Here is an 18141-nt window from a genome sequence, read left to right on the forward strand (position 1 = left end):
GTACCAACATATTGTATGTTGATAGCATATATAAAAGTAAAACGTATAACAAAAGCACAAAAGATAATCAGGAAGAATTGGGAGTCCTTATAAGTACATATGAAACAACGTACAATTCTATGTGATAGAAGTCTTTGGTTACCATTTACAAATGTATATTTCAAACTGCCATTAGGGGTTTGAATTACTGGGGTAATTCAATTACCCCATTAAGGGCTGCCATTAAATTAATTTCAAAAGGTATAAATAAATAAGCAAATATGGAGAAAAAGGAAATATAAAATATCCAAATAGTCCAAAAGAGGAAAAACGAATCAAAGAACAGAGACAATAGGGGATCCCTGGGTGGCGCAGCGGTTTGGCGCCTGCCTTTGGCCCAGGGCGCGATCCTGGAGGCCCGGGATCGAATACCACATCGGGCTCCCGGTGCATGGAGCCTGCTTCTCCCTCTGCCTGTGTCTCTGCCTCTCTCTCTATCATAAACAAACAAACAAAAAGAACATAGACAATAGAAAACAGCTAGCTCAGTGATAAATTTTTAGTCCAATCATATTACCAATTGCATTAAATATAAACAATCTTAACACACCAATGAAAGATAAAGATTATTAGATTAAATGAATAACTCCAACGATATGCTTTCTACAAAGGAAATCCATATAAAAACATAAATGAGTTGAAAAGAACAAAAAAAGATATTTTGGGAGACAATTCTCCATGGGTCTCTGTTGTGGTAGCAGTTTTTGAACCTCCTTCTAAGTACTTTAACCTGAAACCATCTCCCATTTGCAGTTCCTCCTTATTAATAGTGAATAATATGGAGATCCAGGAATCTCATGTCTACTGCTAGGATCTATGAAATTTCTGACAAATTAACTCGTTAGCTTGCAAGAAGGTAAAATTTCAGGCCCTTCAAATTCTTGACGTATTCTGGGGCACCTAGGTGGCTCAGTGGTTGAGCATCTGCCTTTGGCTCAGCTTGTGATCCTGGGATTGAGTTCTACATCGGGCTCCCTGCAGGGAGCCTGCTTCTCCCTCTGCCTGTGTCTCTGCCTCTCTGTCTCTCTCATGAATAAATAAAATCTTAAAAATAAAATCTTGATATATCCTGTTAACATTAATCAAAAAAAAAAAAAAGCTGGAATGGCTATACTAACAACAGACAAGGAAGATTTCAGAATAAGGAATATTACAGGGATAAAGAGGCCACCTCACCACCAAGAAGACAGGAGTCTTCACAGCAATTCTAAATATATAAGGCCCTAACAAAGCTTCAAAATACATGAAGCAAAAACTGACAGAACTAAAACAGAAACAGACAAATCCACAAGGTGGAGAATTCAACACATCTCTCTCAATCTTTGCTAAAACAAGCAGATGATAAACATATGGGAAAATTCAACTTTACTATGAGAGAAAACATACAAACTCATAATGAGATATCATTTATACCTGTAAGAAGTAATTTAGAACTTAAGAAGTCTGACAATTCTAAATGTTGGTGACAATGTAGAACATCAGAACTCTCACACTCTGCTGGTGGGAATACAGTTTGGTAGAACCTCTTTAGAAAATAATTTGGCATTACTTAGTAAAGGAGAGGTATGCACACTCTACCCTCAGCAATTCTACCCCTAGTATAAACTTATAAATTTTTACAGACATGCACAACAGTTTTCATAACAGCATTGTTTGTAATTGGGGATAAAGAACAGGAAACAACTCAAATGTCCAAAGACAGGAGAATAAAAAATAAAATTATGGTATTTCATACAATGGAATACTATATAACAGTGAAAATGAATGAACTACAGCTATATAATTCCACATGGATGATGTCCAAAAAACAATGTTGGGAGGAAAAAAAAAAATCACAGAAGAACAAGCATAAGTTCCAAAAAGATAAAACTAAACAATATAATGTTTAGGGATACATATACATATGAGGTAAAACTGTAAGGAAAAGCAAAGAAATGATTAACCAAAATTATTAGATAGGAGAGGAGGAAGCAGTCAAATACTTCAAAGATATCTGTAATAGTCTATGTCTTACCCTAAGTATTAAAACTGATATATTCTATTGTTATATTCTTTACATATATTAATCTATATTATAGAGTATCTATATGACATATTTATAATTTGAAATGCTTACAAAGAATAAGCAATAAACACAGATTCACTCAGCAAAATATTAAGAACAAGCCAAAAAAAATCATGAAATACAAATATAACACATTAGGCCCAACTAAACATTCAGACTCACATAACTCATAAAAGCCACTTGGTTATACTTGATAGGATATAAAACATGAAACAATGTGCAAGCAAAGCAGTGTGAGGTAGTTTCTTTTCATCAGGAGTCTTCACAGCAATTCAGGGGATATTCCCTTTGGCCTTCCTCAGGTAACAGGTAAGTACAAGAGGATGAGATCATGAGGACTGGTGCCATAACTATCCTAGCTTAGGAATACCAAATAGCAACAACTATCTCCAGTCCTATGGACAGTTTCCTAAGCCACAAAACAGACTTGGTTTAGAGTTATCACACCCAGGGAATGTTTTACACCTAAAAACTTAAACCCATGGAGCATAGTTCTCTCCATTCTGGATGTTAGTTTCCATCATTGATGAAATCACCGAAGTCCTAAGGGCCTTTACAATCTGGAGACTTTCAAATAATGAATGCTCTGGTTAAAAACAAAACAAAAAATGGGTACACCTGGATGGCTCAGTGCGTGTGCTGTCAAATAAATAAAATCTTTTAAAAATTAAAGAATAGAAAATAAATGAAAACAGAAACATCATCTCATATTATGCAGGAATAAGTTTTCTTCCACATGACAGAAAGGATGTGCAGTAGGAACAGGGGAAAAACTTAAACCTCAAACCCAGGAGAGGCATACATGATGAATGCTTTCATCTAAGTGGGTTGTGCACAATTATTAATTCTAAGTATCTGGAAGGGTGTTTCTATCAGCTTAGCAGTGGAAAACAAAGACAACTAAGTAGACTCTCCATACTCTGCCTCCTGGCAAATACCAAGAATGGATAAATAGCTTCCCGTTCATAGATGGATAAGCATGGGACCTATACAAACATTCAGCAGAATGGATAAAACATCTTAAATTGTCAATGAAAAGAATCTGTGATAATTTACATTAAGAAAAAGAAGAAATGAAAAAAAAAGAAAAAGAAGAAATGTAGAAAGTATCTGCTGTGTGTCTCAGTAAGAGACAAGGAAATTAATTTCCTATAAAGCATCTTTTATAAGGAAAGATACTAATTAAAAAGACCAGGAACAAATAAAAACATATTAGACATATGCAGAGTAAGATATAAACCTATGGAACTCTAAGAGGTAAGAAAAAAGAAAGGAATAAACAACAAAAATAAATTCCACACTAGTGATAAAAAAAGACTCAATATTGCAAAAACCTATCAGTAATGTAGAAGATGAAAATAAAAATGTTCACCAGGAATGCAAAAAGACAAAGTTAAAAATAAGAAGGAAAACAGGTATAAAAAAGAAATGTGAACCAATCCACCAATAACTGGTAATTAAAAAAAAAAAAAGCCTTAACAAATGAAAGCAATATTCAAAGGTATAATAGAAGAAATATCCCAAAATAAAAAGTACCAGCATCTCTACATCAAAAGAACCTTCTTGTCTCAAAGTAAAAGAGACCAGAATAATGGTCAGAAAATTGTAAAGGGAAAGTCTGGGACTTTCATATTGAGCCATGCTGTCATTAACACATGCAGGCAACAAAAAGCCATTTTCAGATATTCAAGGACTCAGAAAAAAGTAATCCACATGAATATCTCCCAAAAAATAGTATCTGAAAACATATTTGTGGCAAAAGAAGGAAATTTAAATTGGAACTCAAGAATGGGTATAAGAGGTATGGTATAAACAGATTTGTGGTAGTATTCCATATCAAATTAATATGTAGAGCGGAGTCCAAATTGTTCTACTGAAATTTAATACAGAAGCTTAAATTTTTTTGAAAGAGGAGATACACAATTTAAAATATTCAAAATTTATAAGCTAGTCTTAAAGATTAACCTGGGAAGCTGAGAGTGTTAAAAAAAGCTAAATTCCTTGTATTTCATAAAAGAATATTTTTATTTGTTCTTAAATTTTTAAATTACAACTACATTTCTATATATATGCTTTTAAGATGATTTCTGATCTATGTTTTTTTTTTAAAAAATCTATACTGCAAACAGCAGAGTTAAACAAAATTATGAGAAAGTATAACATTATAGGAATAAAAATCAAGCATATCAATTATAACGAATTTTTATTGTCTAAAACCTTTCTATTGGAAAGAGCCTCAGATGAGGTTAAAAAAAATGAAATGACATAAAGAAAGGTTAAAAATAGTGACAGGCAATGATAGTATCATGGAAATAGTAATACTAAGAGGAAACAGGAATAACTACTTTTATGTGGGACAAGAAATAAGATTCAAGAGAAAAAGAATTAAAGGGTCTCTTTAAATTGAAATAAAGATGTTTATAGAGCTACTCAAATATAGTCCAAGACCTAGCTAGCTGTTACAGGTCTAGAACAAGGTAAGTATAAAACTTGGAAGCAAGCATTTAGAATACTCTTACAGCAATTTGGCAGAGGAACTGTATATCAGTTTAACATAATAATAATAATAATAATAATAATAATAATATAATAAAAATAATAAAGGAAGCTTGTATTTCGCTTATTGGTTTTTCTTTCTTGTTTCATTTTTCTAGTAATTCACTTCTAATATATTTTATTAAAAGTATCAGGAAAAAGCCAGATTCTTCACCACAAATAGTTTGAAAAGCACAGCCATAAGAGATCTGTTATGAAGTTGTATGTGCCAAATAACTCAACATCAAAATATACAAAGTTAAAACAATGAAAGATGCAAGGTAAAAATGAAGAACAAAATAAAGTGGGAAGCAATTTCATTCCATGACATATTACATAAATAAAAATAAGTGCACAGAGGATAAAAACAAATTATGAAATGTCAAATTTTCTTTAGGAAGTGATATATTACAAGACATCCCATAAGTTTAACATCAGCTTTTCAGAAGGGAAAATTACTGTATTAAATGTATACATTGTAAGATGTATTACAACCTCAGAAATGTTAAAATTTCTTTTAGTCAAGGAAATAGTATGTCCACAATTTATCAAATAAATGAAAAACTTTTTTTTTTTTTTACTGTATAGTTGACATACAATATTATACTAGTTTCAGGTACACAACAGTGATTGGACAATTATATACATTATGAAATGCTCACTATCATTTAACTATTGTTACCATCTGGAAAACTTTTTAATTATCAATGAAACATTTATAAAGATATTGATGAGATAACAGACCCTAAAGAACACTTCAACAACTTTGAAAAATTAAAACTAAAGCATGGCAAAAACTGGTATTCTACCATTCCCCACTAGAGATCACTTAAGGATTTCTGTTTGTTTTTGGATGCTGCTGGGCAAAATTATGTATGAAGGACTTGCCAACTTTAAAAACTTATGAAAACTACATTAAAAGACTCAAAACACACTCCTCTCTACAGCCTTGTCGTTTTCTTTAAATTGAAAGAAATTTCAATTTATACAGAAAGGGTGGGGTGGGAAATCAAAGTATTTCACAATGTTAGATGCCGCACAGGAGGTCACAGATGCTTTTGCTACCTTCTTCCTAGCTCCCTACCACCTTACCAAAAATGTAGGACATTGTTTGGATTGTGGGCAGCATTACTGCCTTCTCAAAAAAGGTCAGAGTCCGTTGTTTTTCCTCTGTTTGGCCCACTGGGTAAAGGCCAGCCTAACCTAGGCACCCTAATATAGCTATCTGGTTGATTAGGTAAATGAAGCCATCCTAGACCAACCAGCTTCGAGCTGACCTCTTGGCTGAATAGGTGAAGAGTTATATATGAGTTAGAGCACTGCTTGAACCACTACTACCATATATGTATGTGTTGTATATATTGCGCACACGCGCGCACACACACAAACTAAACTAGATGAGACTCAGAGCAACAGGATTCACCAGTTATCCTAATAATACATAGTTTTTTCCACCTATCCTACACGGTCTATTCATCTTAAAACATCCCCAAGAGGGGTGGTGGTCTCAGGATAGAATACAACTTGAAAAGAAAAAAGTAAACAAAAGATAAAATCCTTTTGAAACTATTCATTTTAAGTCACAGCACTTTAAAAGTTCTCTAAATAAGTGATAGTATCTTTTTCTTCCACTCTCATACCCAATATTTAAAACCTCAACTAAATGTGATCTAAAGTCTCATTTGAGATATAAAAGTTCTTTATAAAATGAAAAAAATATTTAAATAAAATATTTATCATAACAAACTGGGAAAAATATTCAAAGTCAATGCATAGAGACCAATTTTCCTATTACATGAAGAGCTCCTTGGAATCAATAAACAAAAGACCAAGACCCAAAAAAGTGGATAAAAGATAAACATGTAGTACACTGAAAAAGTACAAATGTCTCTCGAGCATATGGAAAGACACTATATATCACTTGTAATAAATAAATGCAAATTAAAACTACACAGCGATCCATGTTTTTATCTATTAGATTGGCAAAGATCAAAACATTTGAGAACATAATCTTGGTGAAGAGATGGAAAAAGTCTCATATTGCTGGTGGGAGTACAGATCAAAACAACCTCTGTGTTACACTTTTCCTTCTCTTGAAGATATTCTTGTAAGACATTTCAAAATATAGTACGCAAGATATATTTTGTCTTGTGTGGGCTGTTGGTCATTTTCAGAAAACTGCTCTAATTGCCTTGCTTTTATAGAATTCTATTCATATAACAGAGCAGATAGGTAGGGAAGTTTAAGAAACTTGGATGATGAACATAGTAACCTTGCTCCATCTGCTGCCCACCTGATACCTTATTGTGCACTTAGTGAGTGCTCAGTATATATTTGTTGATTAAATGGGACCAGGAATAATGCTGAGCAACGATGAGAATGGAATAAAACAAGAACAAGGAATTAGCTAAATTTATCTGAATTACTGAATAAATTTTTAAACACTATCTTTTTCAAGGGTAAGGCGCTGACACAGTGACAAATGTTTCCTGAACATGAGTCAGCTGGCAACAGGGGTATAGATTATTACAATAATGAGTCACATACTCTTAGGAAACCTCTTCCACACTGCTCTGGGCTTGGCCATGTGATATGCTTTGGCCCATGGGACAAGATAAAATATATGGGGCTTGCCTTCACTTGCTGCTTCCGTAAACCCTACTGCTGCCTCCAGCTGAAGGCTAGCCTGCGGGAGACACATGGCCAAAGCTCGCACCAATACCCAGACATATGAATGAAGCCATCCTAGACCAACCAGCTTCCACATAAGCACCACGTAAGCAGCCCAGCCAGCAGCAGGGGCAAAACTGCTTACTTGAGCCCATCTCAGAATCAGACGCTAACAAATAGCTTATTTTATACCACTATGTTTTGGGGAGGTTTGTCATGCAAAAACCGATACGAGTGGATAGGGGAATAGGATTGGTGGTGATAAAGGAAAATTTATGTTTTACCTGTTTGTTAAATTTCACAATGAGAATATATGCTACTTGTTTAACCAAACTAAACTTAATAGAGATATTTTGTATCCGACTCATATTAGAGTCAAGTCCCACTATCACCTTAGGAACACATATACATATAACAAAACAATCCAGTCCAAATGGGAACATGAATTTGAGAGGAGACATTAATATTGCTCAGGGAGAAAAAGGGTCAGTACAGAGTAGCAGGGTATACTATCATACACACACAAAAAAGTGAGTAAGTATATATTCATGGTCACAGTGATGTCTCAGTAACAGCCATTATCAAATTCCAAAGTGTTAGGTCACATACATCTCAGATTTTGCTTTCCTCCTTCTTCTGTTTAGGCTAATACACATTCCCTCATTTTAAACCTCACATGCTATGAGGTAAATATATGCTGAATAACTTTAGGCAAAAGTTAATTAACCTCTCCAAGCCTCATTTCCTCAACTGTAAAATGGGGATAACAGTACCCATTTTATAGAGCTGTAAAAATTAAAATACTTAGAACTGGGCACATAGTAAAGGGTCAATAAATGGCCTATAATCTGTTAATAGAATGATTTAAAAGTAATGTCTTTTGACTGACCTGGTTTCTATTTTAAAATCATTAAGCATCAACAAAGGTGTGATTCATCAAAATTAATTTGAAAATCTTTCTAATGACTTCATGAAAAAACTTAAAAGACAATGTTGTTAAAAACCAAAACAAAACATACATATAGGGAAAATATGAAGAAATTGAAACTCCAGGCAATAATGAATTCACCTGGCCCACATTCCACAATCCTAAATAGGTTTAAAAACCAAAAGCTTCAATTTTTGTGTTTTATGAATTCACAAGAGTCAAAAACAAGAAAGCAATAAATCCTATTGTCACTTTTGTGACCTCTGGCACACATATTTTCAATTCTTTCTACCACCATCTTTAATAAAGGCGGCACTGCTGAAGGCTTTGGAAAACAAGGCTCTTTCTGAAGAAATAAACATAACCTAATCTGCAGCATTGGAAAATTTTAGTTACTCCTTGGATCAATGGCTTAACATTGCCCCTTAAACAGGTAATTACCTAGCCTGAAGACATATGAGGTAGTGACCAACTACAAAAAGCTTTATACCACAATGTGCAGGTATTTTCGTTTGCTCTATTGTGAATAATTAATAAATGCTAAAAAAAATCCATTTTTCATTTCAATTCAATTATTTTAAAGAGTGCTTAGTATATGTGAAATAATGTGGCAGATTCTGGAGTTAGAAGGGTAAAGAAAGTAACACATATTGATATCATGCCACACATTTGCTGATTATTGTTTAATCATAATAATCCAATGAGGTGCAGCCCGGTGGCTCAGCGGTTTAACGCCGCCTTCAGCCCAGGGCGTGATTCTGGAGTTCCGGGATGGAGTCCCGCATCGGGTTCCCTGCATGGAGCCTGCTTCTCCCTCTGCCAGTGTTTCTGCCTCTCTCTCTCTCTGTGTCTCTCATTAATAAATAAATATAATCTTAAAAAAAAAAACTCATTTTAGGAACATCTGGGTGGCTCAGCCAGTTAAGCGCCTGCCTTCAGCTCAGGTCTTGATCCTGGGGCCTTGGATGGAGCCCCGCCCTTCTAAGTGGGAGTCGGCCTCGTCCCCTGCTCATGCTCACTCTCTCTCTCAAATAAATAAAATCTTTTAAAAAACAAAACAAAACTCATTTTACAGAGGAGGGAATTAAGGCTCAAAGAAGTAAAGTAACTTGACCAGAGTCTCTCAGCAAAAGACAGTGTAGGAGGGTATGGAGCAGGGGCAGGGAAGCACACAGGGCAGTGCCATGTGACTATCCCTACAGGCAAACACAACACTAAGTGTAGTTAAGTCCTTTATCAGCAATGTGAAAGGGGGCTAAGACTATGAGAAGCCAAAGAGATAACCTTTTGGGAATGGGCAAAGGAGTCACAAAAGGCTTTAAAGAGGTTAATATTTGAGTTGTTACTTTAAGGATGAGTAGGATTTATCAACTTCAATGCCAAGGCTTACCCCCAACCCCCCTCATCCCCAATATATTAACCAAAATAAATTACTTACTTGAAATTGAGAAAAACAATTTTGAGAGAAATCTTCCTCAGATATATTATTCCATAGTTTTAAAACAAATAATATGATGACTGTTTAATTTTTAGGTTGCTTTTATGTGGCTTGTCTTGGTTTTTATTCTGAAATGAAATTTAGATTAGTCATTTTCTTGTTCTGAGAAACTAAGAGTATGCCAACATGTTTTAACTTCACATTTTTTCACATATCAACATGTATTCTTACTTACAAAACCTTTCGTTTCACCATCTCAAACAAAACCTAATTTAATATATAAATTACTTTGAAGTGTAAATATATATGCAAAATAAGATATTTCTTTTAATTATTGTTATATTTCCTTGGTAATTGTAATAAATGGAAGAAAAATAGAAAACTCTCGGTATATTGTTACTTATTACACAAGCATTTTTGAGGTAACACGCTCGCTTTTATTGTTGGAGTTGTTTATGTAGTAAATGCTCTCTCAGCCCAAAGAAAATTAAATAACTACCCCCAAGGAAATGGACCTCAAGTTCTTAGTATTTCCCACAACTATGGTCCTAAAAGAAAATAGAATTGGACGAAAAAAACCCTAACATTTACAACAACAATTACCACCCTTTTTTTCACAGATTTTCTTTGCTAGGCATACATTCAATTTCTGCTGCAGAAAACAGTCCAGTTTGCCAATACTCATTAAGCAACAAAATAATTTTCATTGAAAAAAAAATATTTAAAAAGCTACAGAGAACTGGAAGAAACACAGAAGGTCATCTGAAAAACTTAAATGACAAAAAAAAAAAAACAAAAAAAACAAACGAAAAAAACCACCCACACACCAAAAGATTAAACAGACTTATTAAAAGGGTTTTATTTTTACTTATGATTTGTTTTATTCTCAAAAATGTATCTCCTTTATGTTTAAACAGTGGAGTTTAATTGCCTAAGACACCTATCCTGCTCTATCTGTATCTTACCTGGAACCTATAAGTTAACACAATTTACCCAGTTTACCTTACCTCCCATTATTTCCTTTCTTATTTAGTATCACTGTGGTGTTAAAATGACAGCCAGGTACCAAAGTAATATACAACATACTATATCCCACATCTTAATAAGTTGCTAAGTATTTCTTTGAAATGTCTAGGGCTAATGACAATATCCTTTGAAATCTGTTTAACCCCAAACTCCTTAAACCTGAATCGATTTTCACTTTTTTTATTGAACAAATTCTCATCCAATCAAAAACAAGACAAGAGAAAATTATAGCACTAGAGGAACTTGAAAGATCTCCTGGCACATTCCCTTTCTCTTTGGAAAACTATATACGTTCAATCCTAGTATCAATTTTTGTTTATATCTGCCCTAAATTCCTCTTCTATACACTCTAGCCTTTGTTTTAAGGAAAGAACTACGGTCATTACAAAACAAATCCTGCTACAGCCTATCCTACAAGAAGATTCTAAGCACTACTGGACAGAGTATGACCTTAAAGATTTCTAAACTGTGTACGTGCAGGTCTTCTAATCAATTCCTCTAAGATTCAGTACATTCACCTTTAAATTATCATCAATGTCTTCTTCCAATTCTTCCTCAGGTTTGGGGGGCCAGTGTGAAGCAGAGAGAGCTAAGAGTCATAGATCCTTAGTTTTCATACCCAGCCCACACAACCAACTATAGGACACAGGACAAATCCTTGCACTTTCTTATCTAGATTTCAGTTCTCTTTACATAAAGTGAGAGGATTTGACCAGAACAGTGTTTCCCAACTTTTTCCATATTGTAAATAATATTTGTTCAGCACACAGACCAACAAAAGGACATTTAGAAGCATCAACATAGTACTTGGTAAAAAAAAAAAAACAAAAAAAACTTTTTTTAAATTATCATTTTCCTTATATAACTATAGAAGAAAATTAAAATTTAAGTGAGATTTTTAATAGTATGAATGAATCTCAAATTCAACCTTTTTCACATAAGAAATAATATTTCAAAATAATAATGTTTATTTTTGTGGAATATACATGCACCATTAGGCAACCACCTTGCAGCAAGCTAAATGACACATCAGATGCACATGCCTAGGAGATCCAATACAGCAAATACAGAAATTCAGGCCTAGAACTGTGCTCCCCAGGGCAATCAACATCCCTGCCACCCTGTGCTCTCAATATCAGTGGGCTACACTCTGCACTGGGTGACATATTCCTCAGGCACTTGGGAGTATAAACTCCAGTAGTAGCTCCATGGTCCATTCTCCACAAGAGGCAGCTTCATACTCTGTGGCTAACTGAAGTAGATTCCAAGTAATAAAGCACCTCCTTTAATGGACTGAAGATATCAAAAGGAGCAGTAACTATAAGTTATTGCTCATGATGTTATCTGCTTAAAGGAACCCCACAGCCTTCCTTTAGCCTCCACTCCAGGGCCACCCTCCAGTGAGCCACATAACATCAATGGGAAGCTCTGAATCCGACCTCTAGCAAAATCTAAAATTAAACAGTACTGGAGTAATCATTTGATAATTGTTCACAACTATTAGTTTTTTTGTGTGTGTTTTTGTTGTTCTTTACCAATTCCTTCAAACACAACTTAAAACTTTGAATAGGTATCACATGCACATAGTAAAAAATATTCCAAAATCACCAAACGATATACTAAAAAAAAAAAAAAAATTCAGTCTCCCACCTTTGTCCTCTAGGCCACCAGTTCCCCTCATTGAAGGCAACCACTGTCACCAAACTGTCATATATCCTTTGATATTTATATACACACATGTACATATATATTTTATGTATATATGTGTGTATATATATATATATATATATACACATAAAACACAAGAATGGCAGCATACTATACCTCTTACACATTTTCCCCCTCTTTAATATATCTTATACATGGCACAACAGGAGTGCACATAGTGTTGCTTCGTTACTTTAAGATTTGCCTAGTATTCCATTGAATAGATATACCATTATTTACTTAACCACTCCCTTAACGGATTTATGTTTAGGTTGTTTCCAGTTTTTTGCAATGACAAACAATGCTGCCACAAATTACAGGTTAACACGTACATAAAATATTTAAAGATAAAATCCTTGAATGAAATTGCCAGATCAAAATATATGTGTATCTTTAATTTTGAAAATGATTTCCAAATTGCTTTTCCATAGAAAAAGAACATTTTATATTCCCACCAGCAATATGAGAATGCCCATTTCCCCTTCCTTTCCTTCTCTCCAACTCTTACTATGCAATCAATCTTCCCTAATTTGATAGTATGTTGTAGATTGAATTTATATCTCCTTTATGAATAAAATTATACCCCTTTTCATATGAATTTTGCTCATTTTTTCTATTAGATTATTTTCTAGGAGCTCTTTGTATATTAAGAGGACATTAGTTCTTCATGAAAAGTATACAAGTTGTTACTAGTCTGTGTCTTTTCACTTTATAATTTTCTTTCTCTATACTGAATTTTTTATATTGTGAAGATCTCTAACCTGGCTCCAGTTACTGTATACCTTGAAAGCTCTTTGCCATTCCTAGATTATACTAAAAATAATTATCCTATGTTGTTTTGTTCTCAAATTTAAACCTTCTGATTCACCTGGAAGTCAACTTTTTATTTTTCCAGATAATTAACTGGTTATCTCAACACTGTTTATTTTTCTTTCCATACTAAGAGGTACAGGTAGCATCCATTTTCATATAGTAAATTCTTATCTAGTTTAAGTCAGTTTCTAGCCTCCACTCTGTTTCATTGTTGCTATGAGCCAAAACCACACTACTTTTCAAAACATTTTAAAATTAAAATCAGTTTACATATAAGTGAGTATAATTTTTTTAAAAAGCCAGAAATTACTGGCTTGCTTTAATGTAAGAATCATTCTGTAGTTCCTAAATTGAATTTATATAATCAAGTTCAATACTATCATCACACAATCATGCATTTGGGTGGATACTTATTTCGGAGCCCAGTATGAACTTCAAGTCTCTTTTGCTGTATTTCTGAACCGTACCTAGAAAGCCAGTTTTCCCTTAATTTTGTACATAGCTTTTTCACAAATTATAAAATCAATACATTCTCTCCATAAGAAAATCTAAAAATTTCAAAACAGACATCTTAGAGATAACCAACCTTTATATTTTTGTATATTTTTCTGCATTTTAATACATGACTATTTCACAAACTGATTTTTTTCAAATATACTGAGCATTGTCCCATATTTTTATATTCTTCTAAAATTTTATTTTAATAAATTCTACTGTATGAATATGCCCAATTGATGTAACCATTTCCCAGCTGTTGAATATTTGAGGTTGCGCCCTGTTGATGACTATTATCTATTGATTCCTACAAAAATGCTTGAGTTTCAAGCACTGTGGTAGTATCGATTGTATAATGGTGAGCAAAAATGAACACATTACCAGCATTTGTGGAGGTTATTGGGAAAAACAGACGTTAATCTCCAACATATATAAAATTACAATTACAGCCAAGTGTTATGAAGGAGAGTTTTATGGAGTTTTGAGAGTCTATGATAGGGAAGGCTTCCCTGAGGAAAGATAAATCAGAGTTTAGGTGAAGGAAAAGGAAAAACATTCTAGGCAGAGGGAACAGCATGTACAAAGGCCTCATTGTGGAAGGGAGCATGGCAAGAAAAGGGACTGAAATAAGGCCAATATGGCTGGAACACAAAGAGCAAGGCAAGAAGAACATGGCTCAAGCCATGACTAGATAGAAAGGTAGGGGCCAGACTATGCAAGACCTTGTAAGACATGTAGACGCCACCACATAAGACATGTAGTTTTGTCCTTATCCTAAATGCAATGGAAAGCTACTGAAGCATATCAAGTAGTAGGGTGATATAATCAGGTTTGCATTTTGAAAAGATCCCTCTGATTACAGTGTAGAAAACAGATTAGAAGGGAAGAGAGTGGACTGGGGTAGGCCAAGATTAGGAGGCTATTGTAAGTGCATCCAAAAATGCTAGTAGTTTAGACTAGGGTGGTGATGGATAATGAAAAGAAGTAGATGGATTCAAAAGATAATCAGATTTTGCCAAAAGATTTACATTCATAGATTAAAATCTCTAAAACTAGTATTGGGTCAAAAAACATTTCGAGAATTATAATATGCATTGCCAAGCTGCCCTGCCAAGAGCAGTTTTCGTTTGTGAATTACCTTGTATCTGTTCCTCCATCAGAATTTTGAAATTCTTTTGAAATTCCTTTAAAATGACTTAATCCATACTTCCTTCATGAAGCCTTCCCTGACTCCCCTTTTTTGCCTGCTAGTTGGTCACTGACATGTCCTCCTTTAGCCCTTGCTTTCTTATACACATTTCTGTCATACTCCCATCAAACTATGCTTGACTTACGTCTGTGTCACCTCTACTATACTGTTAAGAGTCTGGAGGGCAAAAGTTGTTCATAATGACACCAAAAATAGCTCAACATACATAGTAGGTTCTCATTAAATGTTCACTGAATTCTACTATGGACAGATTTAAGAGGGCCCTGCTTCATGCTCTGATTTACTAATTGTGATTTTAAACCAAATATAATACAGAGAGCTAACAGAATTTGCTACTCGGGGCTTCAAATGCCTACTAAAAAAAGTGACTAATTTTGTTTGTGGTAAATCACTAAATCTCTGTAGTGCTCCTGAAAAACCTTTCTGGTAATTATATCAAATAGGTTTTATGAGATCTTAAAATATTTTTAAATGGCTTAGCAAAAAAAAAAAAAAAGGCTATGAACAAACAAGAAATTACTTGTAATCTGAGTTGCTGGTAAATGCTATAGTTTTCAAAGCTGTATTCATTTCAAACTTAATCCAATTTACAAAAAAATGAAGTTATTAACCAACTAGATAAATTTATACAGCACTGGAGAATGACCAATTTCTTATGTTGAAAAATTCAATTTCATGTTTAACAATTAGCATCTAGAACAATCTACTAAAATTTTCACTACCTGGAGGAAGACTAGAGGGGGTAGTGGCAAGAGTTCCTTACAGTAATCTTAAAGACAAGCAGCTCCCTCTATAGTCTGTTTGGCCTACTTTGTTTAATTACTTGCTGTGTGAACATCTCACTCACACTCTTCTATTTACTCCCACTCTGCATCTCAGCAGGGAGGCTTTCTGAGAGGATAATTCTGTTTAACCTGGTGCTGAGAAAACTGAGAGCTTTCTAAACTCCACGTGAAGTGAGTTACATCAAGCAACCAATAAGCAAGGGTTGGGATGTGGAAACCCGACAGCTTCCCAGATCCACCTGAGTCGGATCTTCACAATGAAGCCTTAGGATTTTATTTGAAGTGAATTCCCAGAGCAGTTAACACCTGTATTCAAATCTAAGTGAAAAAACACTGCCCTGTGCGTTAGTCATCTATAACCTTGTTTCTCTCCATTAAAACAGGTTACTGAAACGTTGTTACACTACTCAATACGTTGTTATAGCAAAACAGCATTCAAGACATTTTTAAATGAGTGAAGAAAACGCAAAAGAGGTTTTTTAAAAAGTAATTCCATTACTCACATAAAGAAAATTTAAGTGATTCTCTCAGGAATAACATTATCCTCAATCAGCAAGGGATTAAATCAGTCAGGATTTACCGTTCAAATCTGAATATGCCACTTTTTAAAATACCTTTTCAATTTTCACCAACTCAAGATATGAGAGCTTTTAAATCTAAGACAATTTCTTATATGTTATTCAAGACATGCCCTCAAAACACAGGACAATTAGAAGTCAACTGGACTGTTTTCTAAAGCAGAAAAATACCTTTTATGAATAGAAAAACAACTAGTAAAAATGTAAGAAACCAATCAGTTCAGAATTTATAATACCAATATGAAACACCCTCTTTGAGAAACAATTTCTTCTGCTATTTTTCAGGATTCATTTACAAAGCAAACTCAGTTTAAAAATACCTTTTCTTTAAACCAAGATAAAAAATTAAGGACTTCCAAAATTATTATATATGAAAGGTTTAAAGTTATGGTACTTTATGTAACATAGATTTATCACGTTACTATTTTTCACTAACTTACTTTACTAATTGGTAAATATATAAACATAGCTGTGCTTTCAAACAATAAAACTGTTCATTAAAAATTCTATCACTCAGATTTTTACTAAGTCAGATTGACCTATATTTTATATTAATTATTTTCAAATTTATTTTAATGGGTGAGCTGGACTAGTTTTCTTTGGGGAGAGAATTTAGAAGCAGATAATTGTACAATTTTGTTTACATTTAATTAATACTAACTTTCCTGGGAGTTTCTAACATGTTAAAAATGCTGGCTGGCTTTCTGAAAGCTATATACTCCCAAATGTATGCCAGTGACTTCAAATTTTTTCACCTGTTGAAGAAACACAAAAGTCTTTATATGTGAAATTGTGAACTCTATTTACGGTAAACTCAACTTGATACTTCTTAACAACTTCAAGTTTCAGTTTCTTTGTATCGTTGTATATCCTTTAATGTACAAAAATGTCTTACTTCCACATTCATTTACATTATACGTTTCAAAATACATCCTTTAAGCTTTTGTTTTTTGTTTCTGTTTTTGTTTTAAGGCAGAAGGGGGAGGCTGGTAATCTACTGTAAGATATCCAGGCGGGAAGAAAATATTTATCGTAGAATACCCGTGTTCTTTTATACTGAAAAACACGAAAGTACCTCCATCATCTTTTTTAAAGAATGTTTTCTTACGTTATAGGCTTACTGCTAGCTCACAGTGAAATTCACCTATTCCACAAACTTTTCTATAAGCCTGAAAATCATTCAGGGATACATATTTAATGACTTGCGTGGGGGGGGGGGGGGGGGGGGAACACATCTGTGCGTAGAAAAGTAATCCAAACCATACAAACATTAATACACAGAGATGCCACAGTACATCCTATTAGCACGTCACTTTAGAATTCCGAAATCTGGCTGAACAGAGCTCTATCAACCTTCTAATTCTTTCTCTGTACTGGAAGTGAGAACAAACGGTGTGTGACACTGAAATTGCAACTGGAAACAAAGACAGTCACCAATATATCTGGAAAGGGGAGGGGGGGGATCTCTCAGAACTTTACTGCCTCTATTTTCCAGCCTCCAAAGTTTCAGGTGTTTCTCCTTTCCCCAAACCAACAGCATTCACATTTCTCATCTTCCCAGGTCCCTATCACCAAAACCATCATCTCATCACTCGGGGAGGGGGGTACTGCATCAAAATCTCACAACACTGAAATTTACAACAAAGAGAATCCACGTTAAAAAGGGAACTGCTTGGGGAAGAAAAAAAAAACAGCAACGAGCGCCTGTGTCGGGTAGAGCCGTTATCTCGCGTGGCCCTCAGAGACGGGGTAGGAAGACCCAGCGCGACCGGGGCGCGGAGCATCAAGTGGGAAACGCCGCCCCCGACCCCGCAGGCGCAGGGCAGCCCGCAGGGGGGAGCGCGGCCCCCCG

General features: G+C 34.5%; 1 protein-coding gene across 5 annotated transcripts in view; it reads right to left on the bottom strand.

Annotated features, from left to right (window-relative positions):
* The window catches only part of REV3L (REV3 like, DNA directed polymerase zeta catalytic subunit), a 179356-nt gene that overhangs the window by 159862 nt on the left and 1353 nt on the right, over window positions 1-18141 (bottom strand). For 2 of the 5 annotated variants that reach the window (XM_072739059.1, XM_072739056.1), the window contains exon 2: window positions 9676-9803. The exons of 2 other annotated variants lie outside the window; for them this stretch is intronic. The gene's annotated coding sequence lies outside the window, so the exon portion shown is untranslated. Of the gene's footprint in view, window positions 1-9675; window positions 9804-16950; window positions 17817-18141 lie in introns of those variants that run through there. One more of the 5 variants, XM_072739070.1, reaches the window with a different exon arrangement.

Source organism: Vulpes vulpes, chromosome 1, assembly GCF_048418805.1.
Source record: "Vulpes vulpes isolate BD-2025 chromosome 1, VulVul3, whole genome shotgun sequence".
Taxonomy (NCBI): domain Eukaryota; kingdom Metazoa; phylum Chordata; class Mammalia; order Carnivora; family Canidae; genus Vulpes; species Vulpes vulpes.